The sequence below is a fragment of the Calonectris borealis genome, chromosome 2 (genome assembly GCF_964195595.1).
Source record: "Calonectris borealis chromosome 2, bCalBor7.hap1.2, whole genome shotgun sequence".
Lineage (NCBI taxonomy): Eukaryota > Metazoa > Chordata > Aves > Procellariiformes > Procellariidae > Calonectris > Calonectris borealis.
This window is the reverse complement of record NC_134313.1, coordinates 81,768,336-81,782,594: the sequence shown is the minus strand read 5'-3', so window position 1 is coordinate 81,782,594 and position 14,259 is coordinate 81,768,336. Positions and strand designations below refer to the sequence as shown.

The 14,259-nt window shown below is 39.0% G+C and overlaps 1 protein-coding gene across 6 annotated transcripts in view; it reads left to right on the top strand.

Annotated features, from left to right (window-relative positions):
- Positions 1-14,259, top strand: part of CTNND2 (catenin delta 2) — a 689,093-nt gene that overhangs the window by 224,546 nt on the left and 450,288 nt on the right. Inside the window, exon 1 of one of the 6 annotated variants that reach the window (XM_075142464.1) lies at positions 6,278-6,612. The exons of 4 other annotated variants lie outside the window; for them this stretch is intronic. The gene's annotated coding sequence lies outside the window, so the exon portion shown is untranslated. Of the gene's footprint in view, positions 1-6,277; positions 6,613-14,259 lie in introns of those variants that run through there. One more of the 6 variants, XM_075142465.1, reaches the window with a different exon arrangement.

Sequence of the window (14,259 nt, the reverse complement as noted above, 5' to 3'; positions counted from 1 at the left end):
TCCTCACATGCACCCCTTCTTCATCAGTTCTTCAGTGCAATGTTGCGGATTAGGAAAAAAAGGTCTTTCACTACCTATGATGTGATGTTTCTTTTTCTATTCCTCTAATATTTTGAGCTAGCATTATATGTCAGAAGGATGTGAAGTGAGACTTTGAATTGGCATGGACGATCAAATTTGGTTGATCGGGAAATCTTCACTAGCAACTTTTTGATGTGAAAGGGAAGTGAGTTGGTAGTCTTCCTTCTTATCCTAATGCATCATATTCAACATTGCTGGGCATCTAGTGGATTTTTCTGATGCAGTGAACAGGCAACTGGTTTATTCTTATGGAAGACTTAACCAGCAGTCATGCCTCTCAGCACACTGATTTTCTTCTGGCTTAACTATAGCAGTTCAAGATGAAATATGTTAACAAATTACAGACTGCAAACTAGTCTCATTTCTGCTTATAGCAATACAGCCATAAATGCACATAGATTGTAGAAATAGAATATTCCTTTGGAGGTGGGGGGGAATTTCTCTAATTTCTCCTATTTTCACTGCATAGGTCAACAACCAAGATTTGAAAACAAGAGGGGAAAAAATTTCCCTAGTGTCATGGCTTCTTTGCCCCCTCTTCATGCTTGCATTAAAACTCTTAAATAGTACGGAGTGCTAAATAGTACAGAATAGCATTGAGCATCGAGCTTTGCCTATGAGAGGCAGGTGGTATGGGTCTCTTGAGATGAAGTTTATCTGTCAGGCCTTGTAGTTCACATGGTGCCTAAATCAACAACAGAAAAAAATATGCAGATTACACTGTTTGGAATAGCCTACTTCTTTTTTGCCCTTATTTGACCCATCCTACCTCTCTTTCTTTAATAAAATGCTCAGAGCAGTTTTCTGTAACAAGGCTCTGCACAGACCAGGTGATGTTCTCTCCATGAATCTGGGGTTCAGCGTGCCTGTTTAGGTACAGTTTCCACTGACATTAGCAGAGTTTATCCAAGATGGATTTGTTCCTATTGTGTTAGCATTTATAGAAGGATCAGAAGGTGGGTGCGTGAATGGTCCCTTTGGGTTGGGGACAAGGGAAAGTGGGAGTTATAAAAGAGTTATAATTCTGACTTCAGATAGGAAAGGAAAAGAGGAGATACAAGTCCCCAAGGCTGGGGGGGACAAAATGTAATCCCATTTACTTTCTATTAATACTTCAAAATACGGACAGCAGCCGAAATAACTACTCTCTATGATCTAAAAATCACGGGTAGTCAGAAATTCGGTGGCAGGCAAGTCAATTACCAAGAATAAAGCTAAAATTGGATGTGTGATATGAAGTGATTCTAGCATCTGTGCATTTACTAGTCTACTCATAGCTCTGTCATTGTCGGACACCTGCAGGTTTCATTGTGGCAGGTGCTTGCCATTTCCATTACATATAACCCTCCTTTAAGGGTTTGCTGGTCATTTCCATCAGTATGAGAGGTATTTATGAACCCTATAAAAGGGACTGCTTGTCGGTCTAGGAATGATAAAACATATTGCCTCCAGATTACCAATTCTGAAAATGAAGCTGGCTGAAGGTAGTAGGGGAAGTGTTTTCATATTGCAAATGGATATGTTAGTATACCTATCTCAAGCAAAATCATAAGATGTTTCATACTGCTTTTAAAAGAATCAAAAAAAGCACAAAAAAGAAATAGAAAAGAATTCTTGGGTATCACAAGCACAGACTGCACAGTAAGAAAACAGCTGAAAGGGGAAAAGTTATATGGATAAATGTAAATTTTGGCAAAAGGCAAAATCCTTTTTCTTTTTTCAGAATTCACCTGTATTTTTGATGTTTGACTTTATCATACTGCCCAGCAGATCATACCTCCAGATTTGATTGTCGTGAAGGATAACCTTACTTTTACAACAGAAAACATGACATACAATTAGTTAAACTGTGTAGCTGTTAGAAATCTGGTAAGAAACTTCCAATGTACTTTTTAAATTGCAAATCTTCACTTTCAAAAATTTTCTGAACAATGTATCCAGAAAATCCTATTGTAACTCAGGGAAACCACCACTAACCCAATTAGCTGGGATTTAAGTATGCTTCCATAAGCGTTAGCTCTCCATGGTAATTCTAGTTGACCTAAATCTGTTCCTACTGGAATCAGAGTGAGTTTTACTTCTGGTTTCTGGGAAGTCATGTAAATGCCCAACCCTTCTCAAATTGTTTTGTTTTCTGCTGTCTGACCTAAAAGTGACTCACATTCTGCAAAATTCTTGCTGGGTGTTGAAAAACTTTTAGGAATACTTACAAAGCTGATACAAAATGGTAGGAAATGTGTTGGTAGCTCTTTTAACCAAGTTGGTTAGCAAATCTTCAAGCGCTTAGGCATGTTCTCTTCTTTCTTAATGTTACTGAATTGGTTATTCCCACAGACAGTGAAACAGAGTGAGTCTTAAAGTGGCCTGTAATATTTTTTAAAAAGAATTCTGCTATTCGTTAGTGTTGCAGAACATAAAGAGCAAAAGTTCGTGGAAATAAGTGCTATATACTACTGTCTATTCAGACCCTGAGAAAGGCTTTCTTCATTTACTATGCAAGAACAAAATTCCCTGTTTACACTATTTGCCTGAGCTCTTCTCTCATGGAAGAGAAATTGTAAGGATCTGCAGAGCCATGCACAGCATCACACAAAACCCTTACTTGTTCTTAGAGTGGTCTTCCCACGGGGTTACCAAATCAAGAGAGAAACACAAGTAAAACACAGGAAGAGATTGTGACACAGGCCTAAGCTTCTGAAAAACATCTTTTTTTTGCAGTACTTGCAGTGCTATTTCATGGTAACTTTAATGTCACAAACCAGAAAATGTTAGTAGAGAAAAGGGAAAGATTCTGGAGTAATCTCTGTCTGCATATGCGAAGATTGTCAAGCAGAGGAACAGCTAACTGTGCTCTAGAAAGGGTTTAGTAGGGAAAAAACCCAACATAACCCAGTATAGAAACCACGACCGAATTGATCCGGTAAATATTTGTGTGACTTTAAATGAAATAATCTTATTTCTGCTTTGTACAGCAATTTATCCTGTGCACGCATCCTGTTGGCTCACTAGACACATTAAGGAGAGCACAAGCTAACCCTTAACTCAGGCCTTAGTATGGCTGCCTTGAAATGTTTACAGATTTCTCTCTTCTGAAAAACATAGATTTGAGAATTGATGTTTTTCATTCAAATTATAAAGAATCCACCTAGTCACCACACTCTTGATGTTTAGAGATGTTTTAAATGATGCTGGAAGAACCAGTGTGAAAAGGATGGGAATGTGCATTTGTATAGATTAAAGTGAGGTTGTGGATGTTAGCATAAAAACATGGAATTGTGGTTCAGAGATAACTCTTCATGTGCTGCATAAGCAACAGAAAAATCCTGTACCTAACCTCCTTTCTCAGTATACCAACTTAAAGACAGTTTTCCGTGAGTAAGTATTACTGGAAAGCCTAAAATACATTCTAGGATTTCCTTCTTCTTCTCCCTGTCCAAACTCTCCACGTTTGCACAGCTTCAGCATACATTAAGTCAAACATCAACAGAGCACTTAAGGATTTGATCAATTTTTAGTGTATAGGAATTTTTGTGATTCAGAAAAAGTACATATTATAACGACAGGAAGGGTATATGGGTTTGGAAGGAAAATAGTTTTCTTCCGCTTTCATCAATCAGTTTTATGAGATAGGATCCCTTTATAAAAAGATAGAAATCTGTACAGATGTCAAATTACTGAACAACTCTTTCATGAATATGTGGCAATCCATTTTATTACCAATCATTGATCTTGGCAATGAGAATGAAATCCCTTTGAATTTTATTGTTAGGTTAAATTTCTCTATTTAATATACTGCAAAATTGCATGTGTGTTGTGCACTGCTGCAATAGATGAAATGCCTATATAGTACCTGTTTTCTTATTTTTTCAACAGAGCTTTCCTGAGACGGTGATGCATATTAGTGCATTGAAATAAAACAGGATGGCCGTTCACAGTATTTCAGTGAAAGAGAACATGTTCAGACTGCTGTGTAATTAATTACCCCTTGGAGATATTATTTCATGTGGAGTAGATTTTCTTCTATTAAATTGCCATTTATTTGTGACCTTTAATTTATCATAAACAGTCTTCTTTCTACATCCTAGGCAGCAATGGAGAGCAACAATAAATTGTTGCATTGCTCTCCTTAAATGACGCTTACAGCTTGGCAGAGTTACAAGGAAGCTAGTAGGTTTGCCATTCAGGAGCTAAAATAAAGGGCTTTACAACGTAATTTTCCATCCTTTGCCCCCAGCAAAATTTTACCTCCTTGAAATTTTAGAAATACAGTTAACTGTTGAGTTTGCCCCTTCCAAAAGTTTCTGGGAGAAGTAGCCCATTGCATCCTCTTTTTTGTTATTATTGCATTGGCCTCAGCAGGTGTTTAAAAGAAGTTTCTGATGCTAAACCTCTGAACCCGCTTAGGTACTTTCTGTTTCTTCCCCGTGTCCCCTTTTGGGGGGAAGTTGAGGGAACTTACCTCTGCCCCAGGGAGTGCGGGTAAACCCGGGGAAGGTTGGTAGAAGCCGAGTCAGCGTTTTTTTCCCCTCGGACCCTGAAATGTCGCTCTCCCTTCCTCAGTGCGTATGCTGTGTCCTGTAAAATGAGGCAAAACTGACCTCGGCTTCACTGTGACATTTCGAGAGGAGGCTGCTGAAATGCGCATTGAAATTTTATGACTCCCCATCGGTAATGGTAAATATGAATGGTAGCGGATGTTAGGTACCTGCTCATTGTGGTTCAGAAAAGGGGGGCAGCTCTTTGTAAGTGGAGAGGAGCTGTTCCTTTAAGATCTGGACTGAATATGGAATTTAAAGAAAAGGCTAAAATGCAGGCCTCTAGTCCAATCCTTCAGCCTTTTACCCAAACGTTGGCAGCAAATAATGAAGGCTGTGTGCTATGACATTTTTTAAAAATTAAAATGGGTATAATAATCATATTTAGTCTCATTAAAAATATCGGGAAGGGAAGGGCTCATTTTGGAGTCTAAGCTGATGCAGTTTATTCACATGAAGCATTTGAATATGAAGCTCGTATTTACGTGAAGGAAAGGGAAGGCTATTTTTCCTGACAGGATCTTTGTATACAAAATAATCAAACAGTTGTTTTCCTCCAGTGTTCAGGTTGCAGGGGTGTTGACTAACTGAAACGGGCAGAATGGATAAGGCACTTTCACAAGAAATCCTCAAAAGCAAGTTAAGTCTTTTTGACTTCCACAGAATAATTGAATTACTTAACCATTTACACCTCTCCAAAGAACGACAGTCATCTTTTACAGGCATAATTACATCTACAGAGGTCGTGCATGGGGTTGTAGGAATTTGTCATGAATATTGCTTGAGCCTCATTTCCACCTTTGGCACCTCGATCCTTGACCCCAGACCCCTCAGACTTCAGGGCGTATGAAGAGCCTTGCTGAGTTCAGCGGGAGTGATCCTGTAGATGAGGCTGGTACCTGTAGCGGGTGCTGGAGCCTCGGAGTTGTCCATGCGGGAGGCCAGGCCAGGCGTTTCCCCTTTAGCTTTTAACCTTGCCCTCTATTGCTGTACACGCTTCTAAAAATTTGAGTGTAAGTAGGTTTTCTTTTCTAGATGCCTGCGTATTTAAGACAAAAGTTTCATAGCTTCAGGTCATACAGTCTGCAAAGCAGAAGCTTGAAAGAAAAATAAAAAACCCACGCCCCAAAATACCGTGTTTTGTATTAGAAGAGAGTGATAAGCTAAAGAATGTGGGGTTTAATTAATTCAGTGTGAAGTTATGCTATGCGGAGATTCTGTACTAGGGTATCGACTTCTGCTCTCAATTAGAAAACCTAAGTAAACGTACATATGTATGAAGATTGATCTGCGCTCTGGCGGGGGGGGGAAGCGCGGCGGATCCGTGGCCGGGCGGCGGGCGGGGCCAGCCGCCTCCGCTGGGCGCTGTGCTTTTGCCGACCGGGCGGCGTTTGAATCGCTGGAGGCCGGTTCCCGGCCCCGTGTCGGCGAGGGACGTTTCCCTGCCGTCCCAGTCGCGATCGCTGGGGTGCGGCGATTTGTTGGCGGGGGGGTGCGTGGCGCGCAGGCGGCGCGCAGGCAGCGCGCGGGGTCGCGGGGGGCCGGCGGGTGGGCGGGGCCTGCGGCGATGAGGTGTTGGATGAATGAGGGCGATGGGGGGCTCGGCCCGCGGTTGCCATGGAGACCTTTGTGCCCGGCGGAGCGCGCCGCCCCCCGCCCGCGCTGCCCCGCTGGGCCGGCGGCAGCTGCCCGCGGCCGGGCCTCGCCTCCGCCCGCCCGGCAGCGCCTCGGAAATCGAGCAGAGCGGCGGAGGGGCTGGGCGGCGTAGCTGTTGTCGTCCCCCCGAGCCTTCGGAACGGCCGGCGGCGTCCGCCGGCTGATTGTTTCTCCAAGTTTCTTTTCCGAAGTGGTAAAAGGAGGAAAATAAACAACAAATGAGGGGACCTGCTTGAGCTGCTGCTCCGGCGAGGAGGGAAAGTCAGCTCAGCTTTGAGGAGACTCCCCGGAGCGAATGCTGAAGTGAGTGAGGAGATTAATTTACAAGTGGGCGACAAAGGTAAAGAGTTAAAGATGGATCACTTGTTTGGGGCTGCCTTGCAATTTGTTTGTTTGAGGCGAAATGAGAGATTTCGTGAAAAGGTATATAACTTGTTTTAAACGTCACTTCTGCATGGCTTAAAAATATTTTTTTACCTCAAACTGCTTTAAATCTCGTTATACGAGGGTGTATAGGTAGCATAATAGATGTAAAAGTCCACGTGAAATGCTATCTAACTTGTGCCTGGTAGGTTTTGGTTGTTTGGGGTTTTTTTTAAACATAGTTCTTGCCTCAAAAGAAGAGAGAGAAATGGCTATCTGTCTTAAAGTCCATTAAGGACAAGAAAGTAAACGTTCCTCTTTGGAGGAAGTCTCTTGTTTTCCCAAAATGTTTCATGCCTTTACTCAGCAACACTTTGTGGTTATTTCTTGTTTCAACTTGTCTAAAGCAACGATTTAAGAAAATCAGTAATTCCACAGAGATAAAATAATTTAACACGCTAATTTTTCTTGTGCAAAAATGTATTTTTGTGGATGCATACTTTGAAGTTACAGACCTGTTGCTTTGTACTTTTACCTTAGAAGATCTTCTCAATAAATACTGCATACTCAACTGTAGTGATATCTTTTTTTCAGATCATAGTCTTAAATCGGTGAGAATGGGATTTGCATCTCTTATAATTATGTTTAACCTTTAAGTCTTCAGTAAGCTTCTCAGGTAGATTTTTGTGTAGATGGGTCAGCTAATTTGAAATTCATTACAGAAGATTAGTGAAAATAATGCATGGTTATGACCTCCTAGTTTCATCTGGTGCTGCTCAAGTCCCAGGGGAATGTGACTGTTCAAGGGATTAAATAAATTAATTTCATATGGGAGTCAGTAATGTGAAAAAGTCCCAACAACCTTTTCTGACACAGATCTGTATACGTGTTAAGATAACAGTTTATTTACTGGTTTGATCTTTTGGCTCAATTCAAGTGAAATATCTAACATATAAAAACAAACAAATCCCCCCCCTGTGTCTAGTACTTACTACCAATAAAAAAAAAAAAGTGTTCAGAAGAGTTTGGTTTTACATATTATTCCTGACTCAAGACACTGCAGGAATGTGGAGTAATACTGTTTACTGGGCAATTGCATTTGTCAGATTAAATGAATAAGCATGTACTCTCCTAAAGTCCATAATGAATAAAACATATGACTTTGAGGGAATTCTCTTCTGATATAACCATAACTCTTAGTTTTTAGTAGTTAAAATTGAAAACAAAAGATTTTCTAGGTCAAACTAGTTTAACTGCTCAATCTTAAGCAAAGGGCTGGTTTTCTTTTTCTTTTCTTTTTTTTTTTTTTTTTTTAAGTGTGTTCCAGAGTATTCAGCATGAACAAAACCTTACTTCAGATGTTCTGATCCTTAATAGACCAATAAAACTACTTTAATTGCTTCAGGATCAGGAAGTAATTTTATCTCAAAAGAAGTTTAGTAGAACTAAGTCAATGTTTGACTGGCGCTCAGTAGTTTAAATGCTTTGCGCGATTGATCCAAGCTTGTTCCTAATTGATCCAACTAGTCATTTTAACTAGTTTGTGCCACTAGACTGATTTTAATAAGGCTGCTTAACTCGTTATGTGGTACTTTTGAGTTGACTGTCGTGTCTTAAAGTATGCTTGTTACTGTGGATTCTTTCAGTAGCTTTCTAATTGCATACAATTTAATTTTAGTGGCTTCTGAAGTCAAGTGTCCAGAAACCTGTTACCTTTCTCTTCTCCCCTGTAAGATGTGCTGTGTAAAGACCCCAATTAGTCTTGGCTGTGGGAAGAACATTGAAGTGACTCAGAAACAGTTACGAACGGACTTGTGAAGCCTATGGTGACAGAGCAGTACCTCAAGTTGTTTTAGCAGTTAATCCCAGTCTCTTTTTCGAAAGTCCTCTGAGTCAGGTGTAGAAATAAAAATTCGGTGGAGTCCCTAATAGAGTGTGCGCTCGGTGGAACCTCCTGCAGTTGATAAATATTTCAAGAAGCTGAAAGTTAGTGATACATTTTAAATGCACTGCTAAGCTGAGATACTTCATGGTCCTTTGCATACACATTTGCATTATTCATTTGTGCTGTGCAGGTAGATAATGGGCCAAATCTATCTTTGGTATTACTCCACTGATTTCTGAGTAACTGAACTGATTCAACCATACGTGTACATCTTGGTTTTTGGAAGTTCAAGGCAAGGTTGGAATTACTTTAGTGATTTTATTATGCAGGTAATAGTTGTTTATGTACTAACTAATGATGTTCAATAGCTTAGGCATTCTTTCATTAAAATAATTGTAAGCAGAAGGTATAATTTATTTTTTCTTCTTCTTCTGGGGGAAAAAAAAAAGCATTCGGTCTTCTAGTTGCTGAATCCTAAAGTGACTGACAGAAGGGTATGATAAAACAGCTTTCTGTCATTGGTAAAAATTAATCCTAACCACCTACTAAAGTAGAAGATCTTGAGATGCTTTTTTATAGCATGATGCTTACTTAAAGTAGAAACTGTCTCTCGACATTTTAAGCAGCCTTCCATACAATGGGTCCGTGATACTAACACGTGTTACATTTGTGTGTGTGCACGTATACAAATACATATGTATACAAACTGTACACATATCTGTACTTTAAATATATTAGGCACTTGCTTTAACCTATGGGGAGAGGCAGAGGTAACAGAAAATGGTAAGCCTTGATCTAACAGCACATACTTAGATTTAAAATGCTGACATTGGGCAGGCCATTCAGATGGACGAGTATGTAATACATTTGATGGAAGCTGCTATCTCTACATTTGAATCTGGTATATGAAGGTGGTTATTGGTTTTTTGGAGGGTTTTCTTGATTTTTTTTTTTTAATTAGTAGATAGTTGTAGGAGATAATTGGGATAATTTTAATGAGAAATTTAAAATATTTCTCTTTGAGATCCAAAGAAAACTCTTAGCATGGAGTTCATGCTGTTACAAATAGTTTCTACCAGAGGTCAAGACCTTTGTATGACATTCTCAGAATGGTCATTCCATTAATTGGCCTTTGAAAAAGCTAACCTGACAATTAAAGCAGGAACTTCGTCTTCTCAGCCGTGAACACATGCACTCTGTGGCTGCAGAATTGTGATTCTCCGTGTCAATCTTGAGTTCTACAAAACTGTGGAGTTTTAAGGATGTGGAAGAAAAAGCAGTTGGAAACACAACTACATGTCAGTCAAAGTAAGGCTCTCCTTAATACACCCTGTGTTTAACACTTTCTAATAACAGCATGTATGGCCAAGTTATTCAGCAAAGGTCCTTGATTTTGTGACAGTGTGGTGGAGCAAATCAGAACTTGGGAGTCAATAAGAAAAATGCCTATAAGTTTAGTATATTACCTGGGAATTATCACAGTTGTGTATAATTTGTGTTTAGACCAGTTCTAAAAGTTTTGTTCTCAGTGGACTGAAACATGTTGAAGCCAAATAACTTTCATAGCTTTAGAAGTCATCAGAGAAGCCAAGAGTTGGGGCACCTCTCCCCTCTGTGCTAGGAAAAGCTGTAAAAGTCTATTGGGACTGCAATAAGCATTCATTGACAGTTTCTGCTAAAACTATAGGCAGAGAAATAATAGCTATTTGAACTGTTGAGTTATAACATTAAATCATTTGGTGATCAGTAGGCACTCAGACAGATGTCATCATGTTGGTTTTTTTTTTCTAGTTGTGGCCTCAGTTTTCCTGGTGGTGATGAATACTGATAATTTTTTTTTAAAGGAAAACTTGCATTCTTCTGAATAGTATTATTGCTGAGCATGTGTGCACCACGTGTTAAGATATTTTGATCGTGTAATGAAGAAGTTAATACTGATTATTACCATTCTTTTGGGGTTGTACAAGTGTTGTGTGAGGATATCTACATCTGGAGTGGTAGCAAATAGTTCATTTGGAAACTGAGGGCAGATGCCTTTGCTTTCTAGTACATACAGGCTCTCATGCTGGTATACGCATGGGGCTGTTTCAGCTGAAACACGTACCCATTCGTCATTAGACTTGCATGAACTGTGGCTTGAAGATGATGTTGGCTGCCACGGTGAGAAAAAGGTAGACTGGTTGTCCAGTCTGCAGGATGCCCAGCAGACTATATAGGAAGTAACAGCATCTTCATTACGGCCTTGATTATGGAGTTGCTCATTTCTGTTTTGTGAAACTGCTACACGTTGGAATTGGTGGTAAATCTGAAGTCTAACATGGTTCAGTTAGCCTCTGCTGCTTGACTTTTCACTCTTATTTTTTTTTGAGTGAATTTATTGGTAACCTTATTTCAACAGTAACAGGCAGTTCTATTTTGATTTCTTACCTGAGCTGACTTGGTCCAGTACTGAGTTTGCTTTTCTGTGTTTCCAGCTCTTTCAACTTTTTTTCTTAAGTGCCAGAGTTTATGAATGTGCAAAAGGGACATGCCAAAACCTGATACAAATTCTCTTGCATAGAGGATTAAGATTAATCCATCATGGATAATACCGGAAGGGTGCTGTTGACTAAAATGTAGATAACAACATAAAAGTAAAGAGGTGATATTACACACTTGTAGTTTTTTGCTGTTGTTTTAATGGCTTATCATCAGAAGGGTCAATATTTTATCACTGGGTCCAGTCTAGCATGAACCTTCTAATGCTTTTATCTTTTAGACTGTCAAAACTGTTAGTTCTCACAAGCTGGCCTTTAAGCAACAGAAAAGTCAGCCTGTTGCTAGAAACCTCTAACTTAGAAAACCTCAAAAATTCTTCTCCTGCAAGAGATGAATAATTGTCAATAAATAAAGACAAAGAATGAAAATAAAAAATCTGCTAGCAGAGATTTTAAAGAAACAAACAAACAAAAAGAAAACAAAAAACCAACAAACACTTTGGCAATTTTTTCTTCTTTTTTTTTTTTCCTTTTCTTCAAGGTTGCAGTATTAGGTGTCTGCCCTGCCCTGATTTCAGATTAGATTTCTTTTGGCTGCACAGCTGACTTTCTGAACTGGCTTTGGATGTGCTAAAAATTTAATAAGCAAATTTCAGATTGAGAGTCAAGCATAGAAATGGCTCGATGTCAGCGTTCTGTGAGGAGCAAGTTCTCATCCTTGTGCTTGGGCTGTTCTCCTTTCCTCCAGCTCACTCAGCACAGTGGCTCAGTTATTTTTTCATTGTCTGTCTTTCCCTTACATTCAAAGCCGTTATCTGTGCACAGCCCTATACTCCTAGGGTATGACTCTTAAATAATTTCCCACCTAACTGCTACTCAGTCACATGGGTAAAGACTTATTCCCGAGTCCTTCAAAAAAGCTACTGTCAGCCCAGTCCCTGCTGTTAGTCGGGGAGAGAACCAGTCCTCAGTTCTCATAGGAAATTCAGTGCCATTAGGGAGGAAAATTTGTGGCTGCTGAGTCAGAGGAAATATTTTTAGTGATTTGTCTTTAGTATTTTCTTTTTTTTTTCTAATCAAATCAATGATACGCAGTAAAAGCCGGAACAAGTTCTCAGATGGTTTAAAATGAGGTATCAAGATCTACTGAAATTAGTGGAAGTTGGCTGACTTAGAGGAGGTAAGTCTGTGTTGGGTTGCTTTATGGTACCCTTGTAGTTGTGGAAGAGACTTACCTGAGCTTCCAGAATTCATAGGTTTTGTTGTGCTTTTGCTGAAACTAAGTTACACGACTGCTTTAAGTAACTTCAGACGTAGTAAACTAAACCACATATTGGCATATGCTATGGAGGAGGTGAAACGTCAGCAGCTTTATCTACGTAAATTGTGTTTGAAATCGTTCACTCAGAATGATGTGATTAAAAGAGGAAAAAAATTGTATATAAACTGCGAAAGCCCTTGGGCTTTCATAAATAATTTTACAGCATCCTGAACATATTTGTTCCCTTCTAAACAGTCATAAGGTTAGACATTGCACCAGAAAGGCATGTGCTCGACATTCGAGCTTCAAAGTAAAATTTCAAACACTGAAATATTTTTGGTTTAATTTTTACCAAGCACAAACGTGTAAAAAGTCATTCCCAGTAAATGATATGGTGGTGCTAGGATTAGATGAATAGCTTGCTTTCCCCAAACTATTAATGGAACAAACATATAGAAAAGAATTTAGAGCAGTTTTGTTTTAATATAATTGTTCTCATACAAGATTAATACTACATATGAATATGGAGTAACCTCTGCATTAATCATATTGCCTTCTCCATAATTTTTTTCTGCCTCAGTTCACTTTAAGCCTATATGCTCTGGTGCAGCAATGCTGTGTAATTTTCATCAGAAGTAACAGAGCTTCTTTAAGAGAGACTGTGTATTCACTACCAGAATATGAAATGTAGTGAAATTGTAGTTGGGGGGGGGGGGGAATTTTCTTCAGCAATAACATAATGGAGTGTATAGATTTCTCATTCATTTTTGTCATAGGACTTAGGCTTTAGATATTTCTCACATCCATTTTTAGAGGAGATCAGGATATACCTCCAATCTCCCGTTACTACAGATAGCTGTATTCACTGATGTGCTGGCAATCTATGGGTTTTGGGTTTTTTTAAGACCATTGCTCTAATTTTGTTTCATAGATGAAATAACTACTACTTTGTTAGCTTTTCAGCTATAATTTTGCTATTGCTCTAGGTATCCTATGTACTTTATTTCTAATTAAAGTTTTTTGGTGGTAAACATTTCTTTTTTTTTTTTACTGTACCTGTAAGCCACTGTCCCTCTTAAATAAGCTTCTGCAGTTGTTTAAAAGCCTGTATGGTGCAGAATTACATAAACAATGATACCAAAATCAGCCATGACAATGACTAATTTAAATAGGAACTTTATCTAGAACATGCATCTGTGTACTCTCATTGCACAAGTTGCCTGTATTTGAAGAATAACATTTTACACGATAATATTCCTAATAAACTGTTATTTTCACAGTACCTTTTACTTTGACAATCTGTGTTATTTTCACTGCGTTTAATAGTAATTTAAAGTATGTCTTTAAATTAGTATTAATTTATCATAGTGAACCTGTGTAGCATATCATAAATAAGTTGTTTCTAATACTGTAGGAGCTGACTGGCATATATTGTAAAAAATTTTGGTACCCTGAGGACTTGCTGTAAATCAGACATGCATTTATTTGTTCTGAGGAGCCAAACTGTCCCTTTCAGTTGACCGAGTACGCAAGAACTTCATTTGCTTTGTGGCTGTAGCTCTATGCTGGAGACCTAAAGCTAAGTCACGACTTCAGGGAGGGAGGGAAGGGGAAGGGGAAAACAACATACAAATTCTTAAAAGGTGCTGGCAGTACATTTTTCATTTGGACATCTAGCTCAGGTATCGGTCCTTCCAACCAAAGGAAAAGGCTGTTCTTATTTTAACAGAGCAGTAAAAATACATAGATGGTCTCAAGCAAAGATGAAATCAGGGAGGGTTATAGATCCATCACATATTGAGTGAGACCCAAAGCACCTTTCTAGTGTCCTTGTATGCATCTCAACAGTAGGTTCCACCAAAATGGAATGGGTCAACAGACTGGGGAAAAGTTCATCTTTTTCCTCTGGACTATGGCAATACACTATTTGGAGGACTACCTGAAAACATTCCTTAAAAGTTACAGGATTTCCTTTCATGGATAAGCTCTTGTGATAACACC